Raw genomic sequence first — 26,127 nt, forward strand, 5'->3', positions numbered from 1 at the left:
AAAATTAGACTGGGTGAATGTCTGACCCATTTATCATCTATCAGGGAGTAACTTTTGCCTGAAGACATCCCCCCAGGACAATAGAAACCAGCATTCTAACATTGAATTTCAACTGTTTGTAGTGAGGACAGCCATCCCTGGTCCCATTTTCTGAGCTGAGTATTAAATTTACTGTTTCCTAAGCTTGAAGGAATTCTACACTTGCATGCGTTTTAAAAAATAATAGCTATTGGTTGTGCTACAGTGACTTTGCCAATTCCCTTAGTTTCCAACTCTGCTAATATCCATCCTGCTCTTAACAGCTTCCTGACTTGTTTCCTTTCTCTAGTCCCAGTTTGCTTTTCTCTTCACAAGTGATATCCACGTGGGTTTACTAATCAGATTTGCATGTTTTTCAATAGCATACTCCTCAAAGTGTCCGTTTTCTATCAGCTAAAAGAAGCAAAATTAAGATCTTTTGTTTTCCAACATAGAAGTGTGTCTGCATGTTCCAGAGTGTGGTTTAGGAGTTCAGACTGCCTAGATTTGAATCCTGGCTCAAGCCCCTGTTAGCTCTGTGAGTCTAGGCAAACTCATGCCATTGCGGACCTCAGTTTGTTTCTCCATAAAATAGGAACGAGAATTAATTATGTCTAATCTGAAATAGTATCATTGGGAGAACTTAAATGAAATAAGGCAATTGAAAACTCTTAAGATAGTGCATATCTCATTGTAAGAGCTCGATATACATTAGCTGTTAATAACAACATTTTATCATAAATCACTTATAACTAGCAACTTCATGGTTGATTTATGCTTTAGCTTTCCAAATTGTATTTCTATTTATTCATTCTACGTTTGTGGATTTTTTTTTGTTGTTGGTTTGTTTTTATTATCCCTTAGGATGAAATTTCACTTAATGAGTGAGGCTTCATGTTGTCCCAACTACCCACCTTGCACAGCGTTGACATCTGAGCGGGGATAGTGTGAGCAAAAGATAATCGACTAGAAAGCATCTCACGCTCTACAGTGGAGATCTTCTCTCAACCTCTAATTTGATGGTTCTCATCTTTCTTTGCTTTTTCCTGCTTCAGAATGCCTAATGTACTCCCATCAATATCAGTAGCTGGCTGATTTTCATGAAGTACAGATTAAAAATGAGCAATCGGAAAACTGACTGAGTTCCAGGGTGCCTGCCAGCATACACAGTAACTTCATACAAATCAGAGAAAAACCACCCTTTGGGAACAGAGGCAACCCCATAGGTGCATGGCTTGACAGTTTAATTGCTTTTGTGCAAGAGAAAGTAGTTCGTTCTTAGGGGTCAGAGTGGGGAGGTTGTCACCCTTGAACTTGAACACAGACCTTGGCAGCTGACCCTGGCTGGATGTCAGCCCTATCCACTCCTTGACTTAGCACAACCTGCATGGAGGCCTTGTCCTGTAGGCATATGTCTCCCCACACCGGGTAGGAATCACCGTTGTACTTGGAGGCAGGATCGCTTCCCCCTCGCCCCTACGGTCAGCTCTCTGCATCTGGGGAATCCGCATCTGCAGATTCAACAATTGCTGATTGAAAATATTCAGAAAAAAAAAATAAATAACAATACAGCAATTAAAAAATAATGCAAATAAAGAATATAGTATAGCAACTATTAACATCACATTTACATTTTATTAGGTATTATAAGTAATCTAGGGCCTATTTTAAATGTTTAAGAGGATGTGCATAGGTTGTATGCAAATACTATTCCATTTTTTATCAGAGACTTGAGCATCTGTGGTTTCACTGTCTGTGGGAGGTCCTGGAACCAATTCCCTTAGGATACTAAGGTAGGACTGTATAGTAACATCTGCTCTGCACCTCACCATCCCACCACTACAAGGTACCTCTTTGTTGCTTTTCATGGATGATGAATCTGCAAGAAAGTTTGAAAGCCACGCTGATGAAAGTTTTTCTGCTGGCATTAAAGATGTGGCAAGCTTTCTTTTAGGTAGGAATGGAAGGTGGGGACAAATTCTTTTCCTTGGCAACTGCATGAGAGTGTCCAGGAAAATCGCATTCAGATGGGAGATCATTTAATGCAGCCCATGGAGGGTGAAAACAGAACTACATTTGTCAGCATTTACAGCCATCATTGTGTTCCCTCAGCAAACCTCCCCATGCTGCAGCAGCCACACCCAGCAGTCATCCATCATGCTGGCTGAAGAGCCCTGGCCGCCTGCCACACACGTGCCAAGGGGAAGCCCCATGCCCCGTTAGTGTCAGCATGTGCTGTGACTTGTAACAAAGACAGGAATGAGTCCTCGTCCAGATAGCCATGTAATCCTCAGAGAAGAGTGCACTGTGGCTGCTGCAGGCTTGCCCAGAAAGTCTCCTACCATCTGAAGGGTAATTCTGATGGCAGAAAACATTCAATCCCACTATTCTTAGCCTGACTTTCTACTTCTAGCTTTTTCAGGCTCATCAAACCCTCTAAAATCATTTGAGGAGAAGAAAATGTTCTTCGTTGCATTCTATAAGGGAAATATATTGCAAAAAAAGGAACCATAGGCGAACAAAGAAAGGGAGGAGATGGGGCCACCCCTATTCTTCCATTAAATTTATGTCACTCAGCCTTGAGAGTCAAGCAAAATGTTTGAGGCCAAATACATCTTTTATTAAGTTGTAATACAAAGATAAGTTATCTAGATTTTTGACTGATTTGGCACTTCACAATGTTATACTTTTTCGAATCCCAAATTCTAGCAACTATAAGATGCCACTGTACTTTTGTATACCTTTAGAATACATTAAATATGATACAATGCCTTATTACCCCTTAAAATTTGTATTTTATATTTATCAAAAGAGCACTTTTAGATTCATTTTAGACACAGGCTTTTGTGACATATCACTCTTTCGCACACAGAAAAGGAAAATGAAAGTGAAATAAGGAGAATGAGGTATTCCTTAGCCTTCATAAAGCTGGAATCTTCTGAATCACTGTGCTGCTCAAAGTCATTGATAGTCAACTTTTCTTTCGGCATAGGATTTGCCTCTGTGACATCAGAAAGTACTGATGATGTGGCCTCTCCTAAAAACAAAACAAAACAAACATACAGGCTTGGTTTTCCAATTTTAAAACTATATTGTTGTTTTGCCTCCCCGGTAAGTCTGTCAACTGAGCACAGTGTAGTTTTTACATCCTAATTTTGCTGTTTCCCTGAGATGGTAGAGTTGTATTTGAGACAAAATAACTATTCATTCAATTGCATTGCTGCATTCTACTTCAGTAACAGAGAAGAAAAACCAGCAAGATATCCCTGTAAAGCGTTGCTGTGGTTTTGGAATCCTGCAGATAAAATGGAATGTCTTCAGGTGTTTGAAAATCTGGGTCATATGTCTCTACTTGGGAACTTGAAAAATTTTTGATAAATGTGTTTGATTTCAAGATGATGGTGTTTCTTTTGGTTTGTCAGAAACTGGCTCTGATACATATTTGTAAGAAAGAGGAAAAATCTCGAATTACTCATTAGACTATCAACAATATGCCCATTCTTTGAAGTCTGACTGAAATCCTTTCTTCTCTATGGCATCTTCTAGATTTCCGCTTGGACTGATCTCCACTGTATCTGAATTTCTACAGTGTTTTTGCTCCCCTTTTCCATTCCTTTTCTCTATTTTTAGTTTTTTTTTTTTTTTTTTTTTGAGACAGGGCCTCACTCTGTCACCCGTGCTGGACTACAGTGGCATAATCACAGCAAACTGCAGCCTTTAATTTCTGGGCTCAAGTGATCCTCCTGCCTCAGCCTCCCAAGTAGCTGGGACTACAGGCACGCACCACCATAGCAGGCAAACTTCTGTTGTATACATAGGACATCACTATATTGCCCAGGTTGGCCTTGAACTCCTGGCCTCAAGTGATCCTTCTACACATATTTCACAGCCGTGAACCTCCATGCCCAGCCTGGTGTATTATTTTTTAAATCAGACTTTTAAATCAGATTTTTAATGAGTTTTTTTTTCATCAGATTCTGTCTTTGGATACCTGTTATATTATTTTTAAAATTTGACGGGTATGTGCGAGTTTTAAAATTTGAGACAAAAAGTTGGATAAAAGACATCTGAGAGGCAATCCCTTTCAGCTGGACAGGGAGAAAGGAGGGAGAGAGGAGGGGAGTAAAGCCAATGAAGGGTACATTAACAAATGGGTTATTGCTGTGGCAACAAGGGTTCATTTTTGTTGGAGACTGTGGTAGCCGGAACTATGGCCTCAGAAAGAGATCCGCGTCCTAGTTCACAGAACCTATGAATATGTTTTCCTCGCATGGCAAAAGAGACTTTACAGATACTGATGAAGTTCAGGATATTGGGATGGGAGGATTCTGGATGATCCACATGGGCCCAATGTGATCGCAATGGTCCTTATATGAGGAAGGCAGGAGGGTCAGAGTCAGAGAAGACAGTGCACCGTAACAGCAGAAGCAGAGGGAGGGAAGGAGATGTGATAGTGGAATCAGATGTTGCAGTGACGTGAGGAAAAAGCCATGAGCCAAGGAATGCATGTGGCCTCTGAAAGCTGGAGAACACAAGGGCATGGATTTGCTCCAGTGCCTCCAGCAGGAATGCAATCCTGCCCAAGCCATGATTTTTGCTCAGTAAAATTCATTTCAGAATATTGGCCTGCAGAACTGTAAGGTAATGCATTTGTGTTGTTCTAAGTCACTGAGTTTATAGGGGGGTTGTTACAGCAGCAGTAGGAAACCAATAGAAGGGTTCATTTTTCTGAGAAACCATATGGACCAGGCTTCATAGCTGTGCCAGTGAGGTTCGAGGAGGCTGAGGTATTTGCCCATCAATTCTCATCACTTACCGGATAAGGATTATTCCCAGAGGTGGCAGCTTTCTATCAGTTCTGGCTTGTTCAAGCTGTGCACCCTCCTGTCCCCTCTAGGGGCCAGAGAAAGTCTTTAGAAAGGCAGGTCTATATAAAATAAGATGCCATAGGCTTGTCTACAACTTGTCTACTGATGATGCATGTGACATGTGGGATGGATCAAGGGAATATGGGTGCACTGGAGTTACCTGCCACCATGTGTAAGTACATGTATGCATGGTTGCATGCATGACTGTGTGTGTGTGTCTGTGTGTGTGTGTGTGTTTCTTCTTCCCCCTTTATTAAGTTTTTTTGAGCCTAGAAGTTCTCTCCCATTGACCAGAGCCCCAAGCACAGCACCCAAATCTGGGAAAAACACTTCTTGAATGATTGGGTGGCAGAATGTGACAGCCTGTGAATGTCACAGTAAATAATGGAGTTGGCTATTTTACAGTGATGTCTTCTCTAATTCTTAAATTAAGACTGTGCAGAGAAGGAAGAATTGCTATTCCTTGGAAAGATTCAAGAGACTCTGGAGATGCTATGTAGTTTGGTTGCAAGGTGGCTGTCAATCACAAATGCAAGTTGTCACCAGGCAAAATGGCCCTGTCCTGCTGCGTGACCAATCTGCAATCTAAGACTGGCTCATCAAGGTTAGCAGATAAATCAATACAAAAAGAGATGAACATTGCAGGCAGTGCTGATGTCAAACAGCAATTTCATGCATCTGGCAGAAAATTGAGCATATTGGTAAAGCACTAAAGACTTCCTTCATGAAAGTTCTTTGCTCCCTTGTCCTGAAAGGAAAATTAGATTAATGCTCACAAATCCTTCTTGACATCTGAAGGATGGTTTTCTCTTGACAAGGATCTAGACAGGAAAATGTGAGGAACACCAGCATGGCCTTCCCTTTGCTAGGTATCTAATCTAACCTAGCTTTCTGGGGGCACTTGTGAAGTACTAGATTCTCTCTCTTAACCCTTGGCATTATTATTATTTTTAGCAGTTAGCTTCAGCAAGTGAAGCACTGCTGATTGGAGATGTGTTTTGTATTCTGACTGTACTTGCAAGCTCTACCATGTACATTAGCCTTCAAAACATATTTATGATAAAGGCTGAGTGCCTGTTCCTTAAGAGAAACCTGCAGAATGGTCTTTATTTTTCACGCCAGCTGCTTCTTCAGATTTGAACATGACAGACAAATGTTTGATGCTCTTGAATGGTGTTTGAGTAAATTAATCGACACCCACCGACTGTCAAAATGTATGTATTATGTATATAAATATAAAAACACATATATGCATGAAAATGCAGAGATATGTTTTAAGGGTCATTTTGTGGCTAAAATATTTGAAAATAATAATATATGTAAAGTATGATATGAAAATTAATCTTGTGGAAAAGTCAGCAGAACCTAATGGAGATTTTAGTGTAGAGAAGAATGTGATTAAGCCACAGTAGATCCAGAGTTTTGCTAATGATATAAAGTCCTTATTGTTACCAGCCTCAAGGAAATCCGTCTAGTGCGTATTCATGGAGAGTGAATGATGAGCTTGTGAAACATGTGAGATGCAAGTACAGAAATGTTGGCCCAACTCTATTAAAAACCAATGTGTCTCGTAATTAAGGCTCTAACCCCCCCCTTAAAACTGGCCAAATGTTGGAATGAGCTGGTGCCCGCCGCTTCTTACCTCTTCACTCCAGTTTTGGGGTCTGTGCCTCATAACCATAGTCACTTTTAACCAATTCTGGTTGCCTCCCTGACAGAACCTGGGATTCTGTGCCATTTCTATGCGTGCCCCTATTTTAGGAACTAGGTCTAAAGTAATTAACAGTTTAGAAGTGATAATCTAGTGAATTAGCTTTTATGAGGGTTGTTTTATAATAGCACAATTCCCTTATTCGCTGCCTACTCTTCCTCTGCCCCGCTTCTCCATTGCCTTCTCTTCGCTGTCCTGCCCTGTGGATGGCTGTCTGAGTTCTTGCTGGCTAGCCTCTGGTTGGGTTTGAGTCATAGGGGTGGGAAGGAGTCAGGTTACCAGGAGGATGGGACATTGGGAGAAAGTGATTCGTGTATTTCTTACTTGTCTCCAACTCCCCATTTCCCAATCCTTCGTTTCCCCATGCCACTCCCTTTTTTCCCCACCTGGCTATCCTTCCCACCCCTGTGTTGATACCATCTTTCTGGAATGACGTTGTCCCTCCATGACTGTGGTTAGCTGGGCAGCCTGTACTTCCCAGCTCCTGCTCTCTCTTGCTGGGCTATGGTTACATTATTCCCCCACACTTCCACCTCTGAGTGTCTCCATGTATCTTGCCTGTATTTTAACCATGCCTGTTTCTTCATAAGTGGTCCCTTTATCAAATTTCTGCATTTAAAACATCTAAGGAAATCCTATTTCCTACCTAGACCCTGATGGTTACACTTTACTTTCTCTAACCATAGCATTCTTCAAACATGAAGGACCACACATATTTAATATTTAATCATACCATGCTTAAGTTGATACATTGGAATGCCATAGTTCTCATTTCGCTAGCATGCTATTCAAAACTTTATTTGTGAGAGAAACAAAAATAGAAGATGCCATGTAAGATAACATTATGGTCTGGGTTTATCTGCACATGTCAGTACATACCTGCAGAGATAGGATCTTTGTCTATGGAAGCAAACCAGGAAGGTATCTGAATACCTTGGTTCAGTACCCATCACTCTGGAAATGACTGAATGACTGATGTGCTTTCTAAACATGAGGCAGAGGCTGGCCAAATTTCCTTTCAATCTGGGTGATAAAAGCTAAGATGAGGTAAATGTTGTCACATTGTATTTACATTCTACTATATAGTATATATGGTATGTATATTTCTATGTATATGATATATATGTTTACTTACACATGTACACAATAGAGAGAGATAATCTCAAATATGAATGGTACTGCTTAAACGCAGTGTTAACTAAAAGAACTGCATTACATAAATAAATATTATGGTTATAAAAGAAAAGAAAAGCCAGAGAGCCTACTCTCATGCTTTTGTTGTATAGCTAAAGTCATAGAAAATAAACACTTTTAAAAAAAAACTAATATTTACAAGACAGCATACAAATGTCTGTAGTTTAATTTGGGTATAAACAAGTTACACAGGTGCTGAAGGAATTGCCTGCAGTTAAGAGAGAAGGTGACTATGCAGAAATAAATTCTAAGACAGGACTGGCTTCTGCCCTTATGGAAAGGTAAATTAGCCCACTGATACATAATATTAGTGGCCACCAAACCATTGTGACATCTTGAATTTCTTCTTTTTTTTTTCTTTTTCTACGGAAGTCTTTACGGGATTGTTAGAACAGCATTAGGGGGGTTTGTGAATCATTATTTATTTTGGAGGTATGGAGGGAGGTAGCAAGGAATGAATTGTCATACCCACACATGCCTATCCAGGCTCGGATTTCCTCCTTTACTTCAGGCCATACAGATGATTCCACTGTCCTCTTCTCTGTTCTCTTGAAACTGCCACTGCCTGTTCCATCCCAGGCTTTCTCTCTTAAGCCTGGCTGAAGTAAAAGCCAAGATCTCGTTTATTTCCTTTTTACTCTTAAAGAACAAACTCACAGTTACTTTAAGTTTTCAAGGTTTTTTACTAATAAGTATGGTGTAATAAAGATTTGACAGATACCACACCAAAGAAGATATACAGATGGCAAATAAGCATGTGAAAAAATGCTCAACATCATATGTCATAAGGTAAATACAAATTAAAACAACAGAAAGATACCCTTACACACCTATTAGAATGGCCAAAATCCAAAACACGGACAATACCAATTGTCGATGAGGATGTGCAGAAACAGAAACTCTCCTTCATTGCTGGTCTTGGCATAGGGATTGTAAAGCTTAAAAAAACACATTGAAGTCCTTGATCTACTGTCTCTAACCCTTCAAAGGGGGTAAACTCTTTTTTTATTTATTTATTTATTTATTTATTTATTTTTTTTTATTATACTTTAAGTTTTAGGGTACATGTGCACATTGTGCAGGTTAGTTACATATGTATACATGTGCCATGCTGGTGCGCTGCACCCACTAACTCGTCATCTAGCATTAGGTATATCTCCCAATGCTATCCCTCCCCCCTACCCCCTCCCCACCACAGTCCCCAGAGTATGGTATTCCCCTTCCTGTGTCCATGTGATCTCATTGTTCAATTCCCACCTATGAGTGAGAATATGCGGTGTTTGGTAAACTCTTTTGTGCGAATACCAAGGTGTGAGATTGCTGGGTAGTGTGATAAAAGTATATTGAGTTTTGTAAGAAACTGACAAACTGTCTTCTAAAGGGCTGTAACATTTTGTATCCCCACCGGCAATGAATGAGAGTCCCTGTTGTTCCACATTCTCACCAGCATTCGGTATTGTCAGTGTTTTGGATCTTGGCCATTCTAATAGATGTGTAATGGTATCTCTTTGTTGTTTTAATTTGCATTTCTCTTATGACATATGATGTTGAGCATCTTTACATATGCCTATTTGCCATCTGTGTATCTTCTTTGGTGGGGTGTTTGTTGAAGTCTTTTGCCAATTTTTAATTGGGTTGTTCATTTATTTATTAGTGAGTTTTAAGAGTTTCTTGTATATTTAGGATAAAAATCCTTTATCAAGTATGTCTTTTGCAAATATTTTCACTCTATCTGTGGCTTGCCTTCTCATTCTATCTATGTTGTCTTTCACAGAGCAGATGTTTTTTAATTTTAATGAAATTTAGCTTATCATTTTTTTCATAAAGCATGTATTTGGTGTCATATCTAAAATGTCACCAGTATATCCAAAGTCGCCTAGGTTTTATCCTGTTATCCTCTAGGAGTTTTATAGTTCCTTGTTTTAAATTTAGGACTATTATTAACTTTGAATTATTTTTTGTGAAGTGTGTAAAATCTGTGTCACGATCCATTTCTTGCATGTGATTGTCCAGTTGTTCCAGCCCAGTTTGTTGAAAAGACTTGCTTCATTGTAGTGTCTTTGCTTCTTTGTTAAAGATTAGTTGACTATATTTACGAGGGTCTATTTATGGACTCTGTATTGTTTTCCATTGATCTATTTCTCCATCCTTTTGCCAATACCACACTGTCTTGATTACTGAAGCTTTATGGTAAGTCTTGAAGTCAGGTAATATCAGTCCTCTGACTGTTTTCCAATATTGTGTTGGCTATTCTGGGGCTTTTATCTCTCCACATAAACTTTAGAATCAGTTTGTTTATATCCACAAAATAACTTACTGGAATCTGGGTTGGGATTGCATTGAAAATATAGATTCTTCTTTCCAACTGAAAAGTTGGGAAGAACTGACATCTTGACAATATTGAGTATTTCTATCCATGCACATAGACTATCTCTTCATTTGTTTAGTTCTCCTTTGATTTTTTTTTTTTTATCAGTTTTGGAGTTGTCCTCATATAGATCTTTTACATATTTTGTTAGATATACACCTAAGTATTTCATTTTCAGGTAGCTAATATAGATGGTATTTTGTTTTTAATTTCAAAATCTACTAGTTTATTGTTGGTACATAGGAAAATGTTTGACTTTTGTATATTAACCTTGTATCTTGCAATCTTGCTATAATTGCATATTTTCTCCAGGATTTTTGGGTCAAACCTGGATTTCCTACATAGACAATCATGTCATCTATGGATAAAGACAATTTTACTTCTTTCTTTCCCATCATTATGCCTTTTATTTTATTTTATTTTATTTTATTTTATTTTATTTTATTTTATTTTTCTTGTCTTGCTGCTTTATCTAGGACCTCCATTGTGATGCTGTTAAGTTCCTGGTCTGATAATTTCAATATTCCGTCCATATCTGATTCTGATGCTTGATCTGTCTCTTCAAACTTTTGCTTTTTTCTTTTAGTAAGTCTTGTAAGTTTTTCTTGACAGCCAAACATAATGTACTACGTAGAAGAAAAAAAAGAACGACAATAAATAAGCCTTTAGTCATGTGGTGGTTAGATGTCAGGGGAGGGGAAGTATTATATAGTTATGTGATTAGATCTCAGTCTCTTGGCAACCCTGTACCTCTGAACTGTGAACATCTCAAGTGTTTCTTAGGTCCTCCACCTCTTTTAGGTGGGGCAAGAGGGCTAGAGTAAACTGGAATTGGGCATTTCCTTTCTTCTATCTGGAAGGCTAGAGTGGGCTAGAGTTGAGTATTTCCCTTTCCCCAGGTTGGTTAGGATCTGATAGAACCCTAATAGTTTAGGCTCAGGTGAAATATTTTCTCTTGAAGGCAGGCCTTATTATGACACACAGAATGCTGTGGCATGTTTCAAGATGTTTCTTCTTTTTTCCCTTCCCACTTCTGGAAGCATGAGGGGATTTTTCTCTAATATTCATTGTGAGAACCTGGTCCAGCTCCTGGAGGTAAAAACTCACAAAAGCATGATAGCCCCGGATGAATGGATCCCCCTGGAGTTTCCATCATTCAGACTGGTCCACATGGAGCCTCTAGTAATCCGTCAGTTAGAGTTTAGGCTTTTCTACTCCAGTACTCGTTCCTGCGGAGGCTTCTGCTAAGGGATTTCTGCTCAGATAAGTTGTGATTCTCTGTACCCACCTGTCTGTCTCTCCAATTTTGGGGACAGCAGTTTGCTCTGTGACCTCACTTCTTCGAAGGATCTAAAGAAAGTTGTTGCTTTCTTTTAGTTGGTTTAGCTGTTCACGTGTTGGCACATGTGTTAGGACAGAGTGACATCTTCCAAACTCCTTGCATGTTGAACCGCCTATATATTGTTATTCTCACTATCTAGGATGTCTAGGAAAGTAAGAAAAAGATCATGTGCTGGCTCTCATTTTGTCATCCTCCTGACTCTTCATTTTCTTTGAGCCTAGGGACAAAAATGAAAGCCTGTTACTTTGTAAGAAGAAAAATGTCACATGTTCGTAAGTGAAATACTGAGCAAACATCGACTTGATTTTTCCCTGAGGAATTGCTTCAATCTACACAAAAGCTCCACCTTCCCAAAGAGGTCCATCAAAGTAAATCTCTAACATTTGTGTTTAAATGGATAGTTATTTCTACTATGAGCACATCCTGAACTTCTTTTCCTGCCCCAGTGGGTTTTCCTGGCACATTACCACTCCAAGCTATCTTGTATCTGCTTACTACAGCTCAAGCAGGAGAACAGATTGATTTTTGATGAGAAATATGCCTTTTCTGGGGTTTCCTTATTCTACCACAAACTTGGTCCAGAGCTCATTGTTTGTGAAATACTGTCATTCATTATTAAGATGAACAATGATGCCTGCTGTGGGAAATTTGCATTTTAAAATGCAGTTTTCCTCCTTTAAAATTCTGTGACTTATTTGGTCTCTTCATTCTCCTATCATTCGTCAAACACTCGCTATACCCCAAGTGCCTTGCTGTGGTTAAGAGGAATGAGCCAGGTTCTGTCTGTTTGAGGGAAATGGTACATGCATCACTTCCAATTACATCTCTCTAGGCATTTTCAGGAGCAGTAACTTATGTTTGGGTAAAACTTAGAAATCCAAAACCAGCCAAGGGGATGTTTTAGGTAGAATAGTAAAAGATCTTGTATGCAATTATTGCATGAATCGCAGTCGATTACTCAGGTCATTCTAAATTCATTTTAGATGATTTAAAGAAACGTATCCATATTACTAGGGTGTGGTGAAATCCACTGTATAGCAATTTGGGGAGTTTAAGAAGTTTCTTTTGGGAGTTGATATTATAGACAATGACATGTATTTTATAATTTCTTCAGAGGTTTAGCTATAAACAAGACAGTTTTGTTGAAATCTGTTCATCTACTATCTGTTCCTCTTCCTCAGGAAGAGAATCTGAAAAAAAAAAAAGGTAGGTAATGTCAAGTTCCAGGGGCAGAGAGGGGATAGTGAATCCATACTTGATCTTGAAAATTGAGCCCACCTATACTTCCAGTCATCACTCTGTGGCACATTGAAGAGCATGGAGCCCCCACCTGGTTTTCCAGGCCTACTGTGCACAACAGCATTCCTGTACCTTTAGGCTTTCTTACATCTTTCAGCTTTCTCTCCTTATTAAGCAAATAAGATACATTTAGGGAAGGAGGGCTAAGAAGAAGACCTGTAGGGGAGCAAAATGCTTGTGACTTGTGCAGTTTAGTCTTCACAACAAGAGAGAGTAGACTTATCCCCTCTTATATGTTACCGGTGAAGACATTGAGGAATAGAGACCTGTTTTGCTCACTCAGATTGTACTTTTCAGGGGAAGGATTCAATGCCTGGTAGGTCTGACTCTAAAGCCAGGGTTTCTCTTGAACCAGATCTTAGCTCTCTTTGAATTCATCAAATTGGTATGAAGGATTTATTATGCAGAGAATATTTTTACCTTGGACAGATAGTCAGTAATTGAAGCCAGATTCCAAAGGTGGCAAAGACCTAGATAGGAATGAAAACCATCTTCAAGTGTTATATATCCTCAGAGGGATTTCTGACACATTGTGTGTTCACCAGCAGCATTAGTTCTCACTCAATGTAGCAGTCATACTTTTCCGCATTACAAACAACCTCTAAAACCAAGTAGCTGACAGCAAATAGCATGTATTGTCTTATTTACAAGACTGCGGGTTGGCTGTGGTTTAACTGATCAAGACTGGGCTTGGCCTAACCAAGCTGGACTCTTGGCTTCTGTTGGGCACAGGTCTTTTCCTTCTTTTTCATTTCAGGTACCTGTCTGAAAGGGCAGTAGTTATCTGGGACATTCTCTTTCCATACCAGCAAACACTTTAAAACTTCACATCTGCTCACATACCACTGACTAAAGCAAGTCAGATGGCCAAAGTCAACATTGATGGGGCAGGGAAATATGTTCCACCCAGGGTGGCAGGCTCTGCAAATTCAGATGGCAAAGATAAGCGAAGAATTGGGAACACTTATCTAATCCAGCACACTCAGAAAGTGATCTAAAAAAGGCGTCACAAGAGTCTAATGGTGTTACTGCTCATGTCAAACTTGAAGCTATGTCCTCTGACTCAACAATGGAATTTTAGGAATGCCTCACTTGATATCTTTTGGAATGTCTTTGAAAATGAGTTTTAGGATGATGTCCTCCAGCAGATTTTAATTATATAATGTACTTTTAATCACAAAATTATATCCAATTATGTATTATCTTTAATCATAATCTTAGTCCTTGAAATTCTTTTCATCTCTGTCTCAATCAGCAATAGTGTGGCTGCCATTGTATACCCTATCTAAACCATAGAATAAAAGTCTTGCCCACTGGACCACCCTTTTTTAGGCAGATTCCACGTGCAACCAGCAGATGAAGTCAGACAGAACTCAGAATAGAGTGTCATGGCCAAGGTCTGTCTTAAGATTCAAACATGAAAAGGAAAGATTCTCCATGCCAAATGTTCACCTCAGGGGAGCTGAACACTGAGAAGTTTTACAGAGGAATTCCTAGAATTTTGAGGGCAGTTTACAAACTCAGGCCTTCAGGGGGCTTGACTATCACTGAAGAGCAAAAGCCAATAGTCAGGGGATTTGAGGGCTATCTTTCTTTCCTCTACACTAAGATAATAAGGGTGAATGCTGCTGAGACGGTGATGACGTGTTCAGCATGCCTCCCTCTGGAGAATCATGCACCTGTCTGTGCCTGTGAGAGCATAAAAGCTCCATGAGACACAAGTGGTTTACATCCTGGGAGTCAGTAACAAAGCTAAGAGACCCTGTCTGGTGCTGTGTCCCTGAAAGAGGTCCTTCAGTCTGTCCTAGTCTAAGGATCCTAGGACACAGGCCTTTGTCAAAACCCCAAGCCAAGGGGACCTAGCTGTCATTCTCCTAGGTCGTGTTTTTAAGTTGATCAAGGTCACGTGCATGGAGTGTCTAGGCCAGCAGAAACTCCAGAGAGCAGCACAGAAGTTTGTGTCCTGCCCTCCAGTGAGAGGGCTTATTCTCATAGGCCTCAGGTGGCACAGAATCACTGCAGGATGCTAGGCAGCCTCCTAGGACACAGGATCAGGCAGGTATTTCTCATGTTCCCAAATGTGGCATGACACCATGTTGAGCACCTATTTTGCTTTGAGCCCGAAGGTGGAAAGGAGAACAAGACAGACAGAGCTCTGTCTCATGGAGCTTAAATTCCAGCAGGGTGGACACACAATAACCAAGCAAACAAAACGGACATCATTTCAGGTAGTGATAAGAGCAGCAAAAGACCCCTGCAATCCAAGGTGAGGAGTTTAGATTTTGCCCATAGTGCAGAGGAAGCCCCACTGGGGGGCTCCTAGCGTGGATGTGACATGGTGTGCTTTATGTTTGGAAAGATCACTAGCTACCAGGACTATGCACCATCGAATGCCACCCATTCAATAAGCAGAAACTGCATTTTCATCTCTCAGTAGATCCCAATATAAGCCTTTTCTATTCAAATGTGATGTCCTCAATGAACTCCTTTGATTACCCCTGTAGGGAAAATGTTCTTTTAAAAAAGAATTTCTAAAAACCCTATTCCAGGTGATTCTATGAGATCTTTCATCTCCTGTCTCAGAAGACTTATCCAGGGGTAGCAGGAACAGCTTGCATAGAATAGAATTTGTTTCACGAACCATTTCTCCAGTCATTATTATAATTCCTTAGGCAAAAGATGATTTCAAAAATACCCTCCGAAATACACACTGGAGCTCATAAGTTTGAGGAGCTGATGAAGCTTACATAGATTGTAACCTTGCGTCCTATAAAAATGCAGTTCATTTATACCTGTTTTGCAGAGCAGAGGAAACACAACTTGAAAGGAAAACTTCATGTTTTGCAGTTTTTTAAATAAATGAAACAAAAAGTGTCTCAAGACCAAGGCTGAATATAGTAGAATTTATGGAGTATCATTTGCTTTGGCACATATAATGTCAAGTGAAATGAAAGAATGGTGTGAAGAGATTAGGAAGAGAAGAAGTACAGAATTTCCCTTTTCCCTGTTTATATTATGACTAATTCTAGAGGCCCTGCTAGGGACATCAGTGCTAAGTTGAATAAAATAAAGGAAGGGGTAAGACAGGACCATGGGGAAAGAAGCGATGTCACAGAAGTTCTGTAGTGAGCCAGTGGGCCACAAATTTACACGCTCCAGTCATGTCCAGAGTGATGGTACCTAAATGTTCAAGTGTAATTGAGCCATCAGAACTGCCAGCTTTTCTACCTTCTCAAGAGATTTCTTGGGCCCCACCCACACTCTGCAATGAAGACATTAAATGGTAGAATGGGTGCTGTCACATGAGAAAGAGGGTAGCACATCTAATCCCATGGGTCCTCTGGGCATGGCTTATGCAGAAGGCCATGTGTTTGGTGCTCTGAAACAGCTCCCTGCCCACAGGGGCTTCCAATCTGATTTCCTTTCTTTGGGGTTTGAAACCGTGTAACATCCAGACTGGAGTGTCTGACATAGAGGCTTTCTGGTATGTTCGATCCATTCTGAGGACCAACAACATGCCAGGTTCCAGGCTCCAGGCTAGGGTATGGAGGGGGTGTGGGCTGGTATACTGGTCCTGTCCCTTGCTTGAGTCTTCCACGAGCCACTTTTCCTCTCCTGTAAAATGGGAAATATTATATACATTTTGAAGGGAGTTTTCAAGGTTTGATTTATTTTTTGTGGAAGCCAGAGGTGGTTTGGCTTCTAAGAATAGCCTAGGCTCCCACCCATGCCCACCACAGCATATCATTACTTTCTCTTCAAGCAGATGCAAGTCCAAACTGCCTTACTGGGTTATATTGAGTCTATTAAAACTGCATGACAAAGTCACACCATACTTTGCACACCTCTTGGCATTTCCTTCCTTCCTTTCTTCCTTCCTCCTTTCCTTCCTTCCTTCCTTCCTTTCTTCCTCCCTCCCCCTCCCTTCCTTTCTTCCTTCCTTCCTTCCTTGCTTTCCCTTCCCTTCCCTTCTTTCTCTCTTTCTTTCTTTCCTTCTTTCTTTCTCCTTTCTTTCAACAGGGTTTCACTCTGTCACCCAGGCTGGAATGCAGCCTCCAATTCCTAGTCTCAAGCAATCCTCCCATCTCAGCCTCCTGAGTAGCTGGGACTGCAGGCATGTGCCTGGGTGATTTTTATTTTTTAATTTTTTAGAGATAAGATCTCTCTATGTTGCCAAGACTGGTCTAGAACTCCTTGGCTCAAGCAATCCTCCTGCCAAAACATCCCCAAATGCTAAGATTACAGGCATGAACCACCGCACCTGGCCTTGGGAGTTTTCAATATAAATCCAAATTAATTCTGTTGAGGTGATCAGACCCAACACCAGGTCATGGGAGTGATGAAGTCCACCGGAGTCAAAGGAATGAGAAAAAGTTTGAGAGAGAAAGTGGGACCAGGGAGCCATCACGAGTGGGGAGGCTACGAAGGTCCCGAGCTCTGGGAGCCAAAGAAACAGGTGGTGAGGATGTGGGGGTTGAAAGGAAGCAGTGTATCAAGTGAATGAGAAACATATGGCTACTTGAGCTAATGGGAGTGATAGAAGCAAGGAGCCAGCAAGTCTAGCAGATATGCAAGCCCTACCTCAACTTCTGTCCCAACACTCAGCTTTTCTCCTAACAAATTATCTTTGCCTCTTTCCCTCAATACAGTAAAGTCCAATTACATTGCTGTCCATTTACAGAGCAACTCATCTTCCTTTTTCTTTTCTCTTCTACTTTCCATTGTATTCTTATGAAAATTAAACGAGGTAACACAGATAAATGCTACTAAATAGAGTGACTTATACATAATAATTGCTCAGTAAATGCTAACAGCAGCGGCACTAGCAGCAGTTTATTATTATTTCAAGATTGCTGTCTTGTCTAGTGAGCCAGGTGTGCATGCCAGTGTGTGCCTGGACTAGATGACCTTTATACTCCCCGAAGTGAAATATTATGTTACCGTCGTGCTGACAGCCAGTGAGCTCCCCAACTCCTCCCCAATTAATTAGCTATTTCATAGAACATTTCTCTACTGTGCACGTGCTAGAGGTTACAAGTAGAATACAGTGGAGAAAGGGTGATCGCAAGATCAGACATGACACCTCATTGTCTCAGATTCATCAATACATTTTGACAGCTGTCATGGTTTGACTACCCCCAAAAAGCAGATTTAAAGGCAGGGGTTTGTGTGTAAGTTGTTAATTTGGGAGGTGACTTTTGGAAAGAGAGACAAAGAAAGGAAGCAAATAAAGAATGCATTATCATGGGATTTGCCACTGTGGGCAAGTGGAGTGTGAGCTCACTGAGCAACTCTGGGAAACTATAAAGCACACACCTCAGCATTATCCCCTGAGGGGTGAGGGAGCTGAGGTGTTAGTTAACCCAACAACTCTCAGTAATCATTGGTTGAAGAATGTTTTGGGGGTGCCTTGTTCCCTGGTCCTTTAGACCTGCCCTACATGTGGCAAAGTGAGCTCTGGCCACCAGAAGGAGCCCTTGGGTAAAAGGGGCTGGCACCAGAGGGAGCCCTCAGGTAAAAGGTTTAAGTCAAAGCAGCTTGCAAGGACACAGCATATGCCAAGAAGATACATGCAGTGCATCGTCAGCATCTGCTCTTGTTACCCAACTTATGAATATGCCATGTTATGTGTATAATACTCATATACCAAAGCCAGATCACTAAACAGCTGCAACTCCACTCTCTTAACGACAGACTGTGGCCACCTCACCCTTGCCTACTAGGTGCCCCTTTGTGCTCCTGGGCGAAGCCAGTGACACCTTTTTAGCATTCTGCTGCTGTGCTCACTGCAGTAATAGGGGCAGTGTCACTCTTATTACTTCACCTGTTTTATCTTTTGTGAAACTCAGCCCTTAGCCAGAATGGTCTGAGTGGCTGGTCTAGCAAGTGCTTAACGGTGAGGCTCCTTCAGCTCATTTCTCTAAAGTAATTTGATTTCATTGCACTATCAGAATTGCTTTTATGGGTTGGAAGGAGGCCTAGGGGGAAGAGGTTGACAAAAGCTGTTTTGAGATTAAAAAAAAAAATGTATTGCCCAATACCTGCCATCACATCCTCCATCTACACCCTCCAATCTCTCCTCCTGTGCATGGTAGGGTGTGCGTGTGTGTGTGTTCAGGAGAAATTAAAATAACAACACACAATTCATCTCACATTTGTATTTCTTTTCACCCGAGCTTGAAAAGTATACTGTTTGATTTCCTGTGATCCCCACAACAGAACTTGTGTGCTAAGATGGAAACATATTATGGCTATGTTCTCTGAAATTATCAAGCAAAGTGTAATTTTGCATTGACAGTCAATGTTGACAATCCCTGTTCAACTGATGTCAACATATTGATCAACCCAGTGATACATCCTTCTCACTCAGGACAATCATAGGTTTCTATCAGTGCTGAAAGTCTCATGTTTGATAACTTCATAATATTTTTATTTTGAGGGTGTGCACGTGAATAAAAATAACACGGTGCCATGCTTTCCTCATTAAAGAGTTGGCAGGAATAGAGAGCTCAGAAGTGGATGTGAATTTCATGTGCAGAGTTCAAGGGAGTTTGATTTTTTTAAACTGCTGCTCCTAACTTCTGGATATTTATAACAATACAGTACCAATTTAGAGCTTTTAGTTACTTGGAAGGCTGGTTAGTATAGCAACTACTTTCTAAATAATATGCAGTCTACACAGGGATTTATGATTTCATAAAATTGCTGGTGTTTTATCACAGCTTTGGGCCCCATGCTCGGCTGGGTGGGGTGAGGATATGGATGAAAACCCTTTGAGGTTAAAACCATCACAAAAGACATTGTTCAGCTGAAAATAAAATGATTGAGTGCATAAAGAATAGTTTTTAGATTTGTGAGTTTCACCTGGACATTGGTCTCTAGAGCGCTGCCTTCTTACAAACTGCAAGAAAGGCAGTTAAAGCTGAGGTGAGACCTGGCAACAGATCTAGAAGGGGATGTTGACGGAAGCCCTGGGCAGACTCTGAATGGTGCATGGGGTTAAGGTTTTAAAGCCTGGCTTAAATATACCAAATTATTATTATACCAACATTATGTTCAATTTTATTTTAATTTTTTTCTAGTAAGAACCTCCTTGAAATGATTGATTTAAAGTATCACCATATGCCTTTCTATGATATGGTAATCTATAGCCCCAAATAGACTTTCATTTTAAAGTTTAAAACAAAAGCTAATCTGTTGCTTCTGACTCCAAAAAGGACAGTTTTACTGGCAGAGTAAGTCATGTCTATCTTTATTTTAGTGGAATATGCTAGAGTTCCAGTAAACATATTTGAATTTTATATCAGGTGAACAAAATTAGTTTCTACATGACAGCCTTTGGACAAAGTTAAAGATAATAGGGAAATATCAATAACAGTAAAAAATAAAAAGTAAATAGAGAGGAAAATTGTCCCCAGCAAAGTGAAAACCAGATTTACTGTAGCTGTACTGGAACCATTCTGGGTTTTCAATAATTCCAACAAACATACAGTTTAGACATGGGGTAGAATCTTCAATGAGTCTTTATTGCTATGTCTTTCTGTAGTGAAATTTGATGAAAAGAAATATCGGCTTAATAACCAAGTGAAAGGAAAATGTCTACCTAATGAGTTATTTGATGTGCTATGGATGAAAACTACTGTAAATTCAACTTGCTGTTTCACTTCTGTCTCTTTTATTTAAATTGTCTTGATGGTCTGCTGACAGAATTGGTCCTTTCTTGGCTTAGGAACATCACTGCTTTGCAGCGAGAAGACAGGCAAATCATAAAACTTGTCTTGGCTTCTAGTTATAAAAAGTATTGACTAGCCTAAAGCTATCTTTAATAGCTTGAAATGTGGTCAAATGTGGTCAAGAGAATTTAATTAGAAAGTACATCTCAACATGCTAAATAAATAGATCAGCAGAGATTATTAAAACACATCATTTTACACTTTCATATACTTCTGGTGGGAGTGTTATTGGCACAGCTGCTTTGGAAAACTGGCAGAATCTCCCAGAGTCAAGCATAACATGGAGTCCAGCAGCCCTTCCTCCTGGATATATACTCAACAGAAACACATGCTTATGTCCACCAAGACATGTATGAGAATGTTCATGGCAGCTTTATTCATATTAGTCTCAAACTGGGAACAGTCTAGTTGTTCATCAACACTCGACTGGATAAACAGATTGTGGAATATCCATACAATGGAATGCAACACTACAATGAAATAAGCTACTGTTATATGTAACACCATGGGTAAATCAGGCAGGCATAATTTTGAACAAAATATAGACAAAAAAGAACACACATTATATAATTCATATATGTGAAGTATAAAAACAGACAAAACTAACCTTTGATCATAGAAGTCAGAATAGTGGTTATTTTGAGGGCTGGGCATTGACTCAGGACAAGGCAGCTTTCTGGGGTATTAGAAGTATCTTATACCTTGAGCTGCATAATGGGGTGTGTGTGTGTGTGTGTGTGTGCAGTATATAAAATATTTGCAAGCACTTTCAATACAAAAGTAAATAAGAAAAAAATTATTTATTGTATAAGTCAACTTTCACATTTACAACAAAGGTTAATTTTATGAATCTATGCAAATGAGTAGAAAACTAAGCTTTGGAATGCCAGTAGAAGCACAGAATCTGTGTGCACCTGGATACACACACATGCAACTCCCTGCATGCCTGACCCTAAATTATTCATGGCTTGTTCAGCCTCATTGACCCTCATACTTGGAAGAGATTTCCCATGTCATCTAATTCAGTGATTCATCTGAAGCTTGTCTGTAGCCTCCCCTCCGGGTGGCCATTCTACTTTTGTGAACAAAAGTCCCCTGGTGACCAGAATATGTTGTCATGTTCTGAGGAAGGCCTTTTTCTCTTGGAAGTCCATCCCTAGGCTAAAATCTGTCTTTGTCTATTCATTGGTCTTATTTATAACCCTGGAGGTCTTGTAGTTAAGTGGAGAAAGAATTGTCCTGTTGCTGTTTATCCTGAACATCATGCTTTACCTTGTATATCCATGTCCACTGAAAGCAGGCATATTATCAGGGATATTCATCTTGATATTTTTCTCCCCTTTTAATTAATCACAAAACATCTTCCTATGAGGAACTAGATTTTCACATAAATCTCGATATTTTTCCCCAGGGATGAAAAGGGATATTCTGAATATAACAATCTGTTGAGTACCTTCTCAGCATCCCTTCCTCCTCCCCATACTCTAAGGCTAAACACCCCTGTGCTCCCAGGAGTGAGCCTTTTCCTGTTGTCAATATGTACAAAGATCCACAAGTCTGTAATCCAGTCAGTCATTCAACACCTAGTTATTGATCATTCTCTATGTGCCAGCAATGTTTTAGGTATCCAGTGATAAGCAAAGACAGATGTGTTATCTGCCTCCCAGGGTTTTCACTCTATTAAGGTTATTAATCACATATTTACATAAATAAATGCAGAATTGCAACTGTGATGGGTCTGTGAGGTAAAGGTACATGGTATTATGAAAACACAACATAGGGAGTCATCAGTGTCAGAGAAGCCTTTCCTGAAGAAGTGATCACCTGGCAGAGGACAAATAAAATGGATATACACTAGGAAAAAAGGAGGAGAAATGTCATTTCAGAAAGAGGAAAGAGCATGAGCAAGGCCTTATGACAGGAAGGCAAAATAAAAATACCACATTCAAAGACCAGAAAGAAGGCCAGTGTCGTTGCAGTGGAGAAAACAAAGAGCAATGCAACATGAGATGAGACTAGAGAGACAAGAAAGGGCCAGCTTATTCAGGGGAGAAATGTTGCCACTAACTTGGGGAGTGGCTTGAAGCTAGAGTCGGCTTCAAATGATTGTGATGCTTGTGATGCTTGTGAAAGAATATTCCTTGGAAAGTAGCTGAGCAAACAAACTAACGAGAAAACAAGTTTTGAGAGAGCTGTTTAAATCAGTAACTTTGAATCGGGAATGTTGCATCAAGGTCCAGGGCACGATCCATGGAGGAAGTTGTTGTGGAAGATGAGCGGGTCAATGGACTGGCTAAGCGCGGGGTGGGTCACTCTTGTGGGTGTTGAAATCACGTGGGGTTATAGCAAACCTTGAGGTTAAGATGAAAACCATAACTCAATGCCAGATGCTCTGATGAATATGAGAGAGTGACCAGGAGGTCACAAATAATTGAGAACTGACCATAGTTGCCATGGTTCTATGACAACTTGTATAATTTCTCTGTGGGGAATTATGTCTTCTAAAGGTGAATGTTAATACTGATGGTCATTGCAACTGAGTGTGATTGCAGTATTTATTAGTTTTATGTAGCCCTATAATTTTATGATTTAACTACTTATTCAACATACCTAACATTTGGAGAAGAATTTTATGAGATGAGAATAAATAAGAGAAAACTGAGAAATAAATCTAGAAAGGCCCCCTGGGGTCATTGGAATGTGTAACACAAAGCTAAGGTGCCTGTGTTTATTCTGTGTTGGAGAGTCAACAAAGGCTGCCTCTGTTTTGTGTAAGGTTGAGGTGTAATGCTAACTATGCCTATGCCTAGGAAGAATCACTTGAAAGTGGCTTGCAGGATAGATTGGAGAAGGGAAGGAAGACCAAAGGAGCACAGCTGTCAACTACAGTTGTCTGGGTGAGGGCCAATCAGACCTTGAATGAAATCAATGGGAAAGGGAGGAAAGGAAGGGGCGGTGGAAAATAGTTCAGAGGGACAATGCCTTTAGGACTTGGTTACCAACAGAGAAGTCGGTCAAACATGGCGGTAACTAGGAGAGAGGTAAAGCCATAGACAGAAACCAGAAAGCCAGGGATGACATTTGTTTTAGGTAGGAGCATGTATTGCATTGCTGGTGCTGAAGTGTATTAAAGGGAAGTATCCAGGCGATTATAAATCTAGATGTTAAATTCAGGGCAGAGATGGACTGAAAAGGCCTCCTATGGTTAATCCCCTAACAGGAAATGCCCATCCTGGCCTCCTTCTCCTTCTTTTTTTTTGAGACAGAGTCTTGCTCTGTTACCCAGGCTGGAGTGCAGTGGCATAATCTTGGCTCACTGCAACCTCTGCCTCGCAGGTTCAAGCAATTCCCTGCCTCAGCCTCCCAAGTAGCTGGCATTACAGGTGCCCGCCACCACGTTTGGCTAAGTTTTGTATTTTTAGTAGAGATGGGGTTTCAGCATCTTGGCCAGGCTAGTCTTGAACTCCTGACCTCGTGATCCTCCCACCTCGGCCCTTCAAAGTGCTGGAGTTACAGGCGTGAGCCACCGCACCTGGCCGCCTCCTTCTCCTTCTTTGCAGCTCACCCGTACTCTCATTCTGCTTTTCTCTCCCATTCATTTTTCCTAACCTTTCCCATTGATTCCTCGGGACTCACAGCTTATTTCTGAGAATAATGTCTCCTTGGTTCCCCATTTTACAGCTCTCTTCCTCAAATATTCTATTATTTCCTGCAAGCCTCACACTTCTTTCTAACTTAGTCCTCTTTATCTGTGTCCACATACCCCTAATACACTTGTCATGCTGCATTTTGTTTGCCTCTTTACTTGTCTGTTTCCTCCCCTAGACTTTGGGCTTTTAGAGGACAGGGACTCATTAAAAGTATGACATAGCTACTCGTGTGGGGTTCAGTAATACTTTTTAAATAAATTAACTGACAATTAACTTTAAAGAAAATTTAAGAGTTTTACATTTTGGTGCATTCATTTAAAGAAAACGAATAGGATTAAACAATTCATAACAAATGCACAATCCCAAATGTGGTAGACATTGCAAAGGTTCAAGAACTTATGCACATTTTCTGTATAACAGTCATTGTCTCTAAGAAAAATTAAGCTTGGCTCTGATTTGTTTCGTCCCCTTTCTTAATGAACTCTCTAGCAAAGCCTGTAGAAACCTAATCAGGAAAGCAACACATATTCTTGGAAATGGGGACAATATCTGTCTTTTTCTTGTCCTCTCACTCATTTTTTTTCTGAAGACGTACTGAGATCTGAACCATCAGTTTGAACTACTAGAATAATATTTGCCCTCCAATAAAACTGGGTCTTTTAAGTCTTGGTTCTCTCCATTTCTGCAACATCTCTCTCTTTCTGCGTCTGTATGGAAAATGTCACAGGAGACTCTGGACCAGAAGATATCCTCATAGACAAGCCGTATAAAGAAAAAAAGAGGGCTGAGTTTAGGATGCTGGGAATGGCACACATTTAATGAATGCCGCTAGAAAGAAGCCAGGAAAGAATTGGTCAAACAGGAAGAATAAGACGTGGAAGAAGGCAGGGTTGAAAAATTCAGGAGAAGTCGCACATTCATCAAGACAGAAGTAGATTAATGGTTACCAGGGGCTTTGGGTGACAGATTGGGGAGTGACCGTTAATGGGTACAGATTTTTGTTATGGGATGATAAAAATATTCTGGAATTAGTGATGATGGCAAGACTTTAAAAACATGGTACAAACCACTGACTTGTAAACTTTAAAACAATAAGTAATACAGTTAAAAAAATAAAAATTCTGTAAGAGGAGAATAAAACATAAAAAAACTAGTCAAACACATCTAACACTAGAGAGCTTGAAGATAAATTGAAAGGTGATGGGATTTGGTGATTAGGAAGGCAGTGGTGAGCTCTAAGAGCGTAGTTTCAGTAGCATAGTTACTCCTATCTCTTCTGCTTCCTGCTCTGTAAATATATACATTGATAAGGTTATTCCTTCACATACCATCACTATTGGCAGAATGTTTGATGATTCTGCAGGTCCAGGAATGTGTTTGGTTTAGATCAGCTATGGTGACATTCTGAATGTGTTTTGGAGACTCTGAGCATGTACGCTTCTGCTCTTTGGGACAAAGCATAAGTCTGTCATTCTTGCTGCCCTTCTAAAACCAAACCTATACAACAAGACCTGATTAGCTCATGCTGTCTCAATTCCAAGCATCACCTCTGATGGCCCCAAGTGAAACAGGAAATACCCTCTTTGAATTCTGACAATAAGTTTCTGTGGTATGTTTCATTGGTGGAGTTCTGCTGGCCTTGTGACTGGCAGAACTGACCCTGGACTAACTGCATGTTTTCTCTGAGACACATGTACTTTTTTTTTAAGCTGAGGATAATAAACTTTAATCTGAGCACTTCTTACAAGAAAATAATATGAAAGTATATTGTAATCTATTATGCATATGTAAATATGTTTTTAATTGATATTGTTATAAGATTAGAGACACAATTAAATTATTTATTGTCTTTTTGTTTTTTAAACTCTGTACTGGTGTAGGACCAGCCTTCTTAATGCCTGTGTGTAGGATCACAGGCTTCATATCCATGTACATCTTACTGAG

General features: G+C 40.1%; 1 protein-coding gene across 8 annotated transcripts in view; it reads left to right on the plus strand.

Moving 5' to 3' along the window:
- MACROD2 (mono-ADP ribosylhydrolase 2) overlaps positions 1 to 26,127 on the plus strand; it is a 2,054,393-nt gene that overhangs the window by 1,475,628 nt on the left and 552,638 nt on the right. The gene's annotated exons all lie outside the window — the stretch shown is intronic.

The sequence above is a fragment of the Pan paniscus genome, chromosome 21 (genome assembly GCF_029289425.2).
Source record: "Pan paniscus chromosome 21, NHGRI_mPanPan1-v2.0_pri, whole genome shotgun sequence".
NCBI classification, from domain to species: Eukaryota; Metazoa; Chordata; class Mammalia; order Primates; family Hominidae; genus Pan; species Pan paniscus.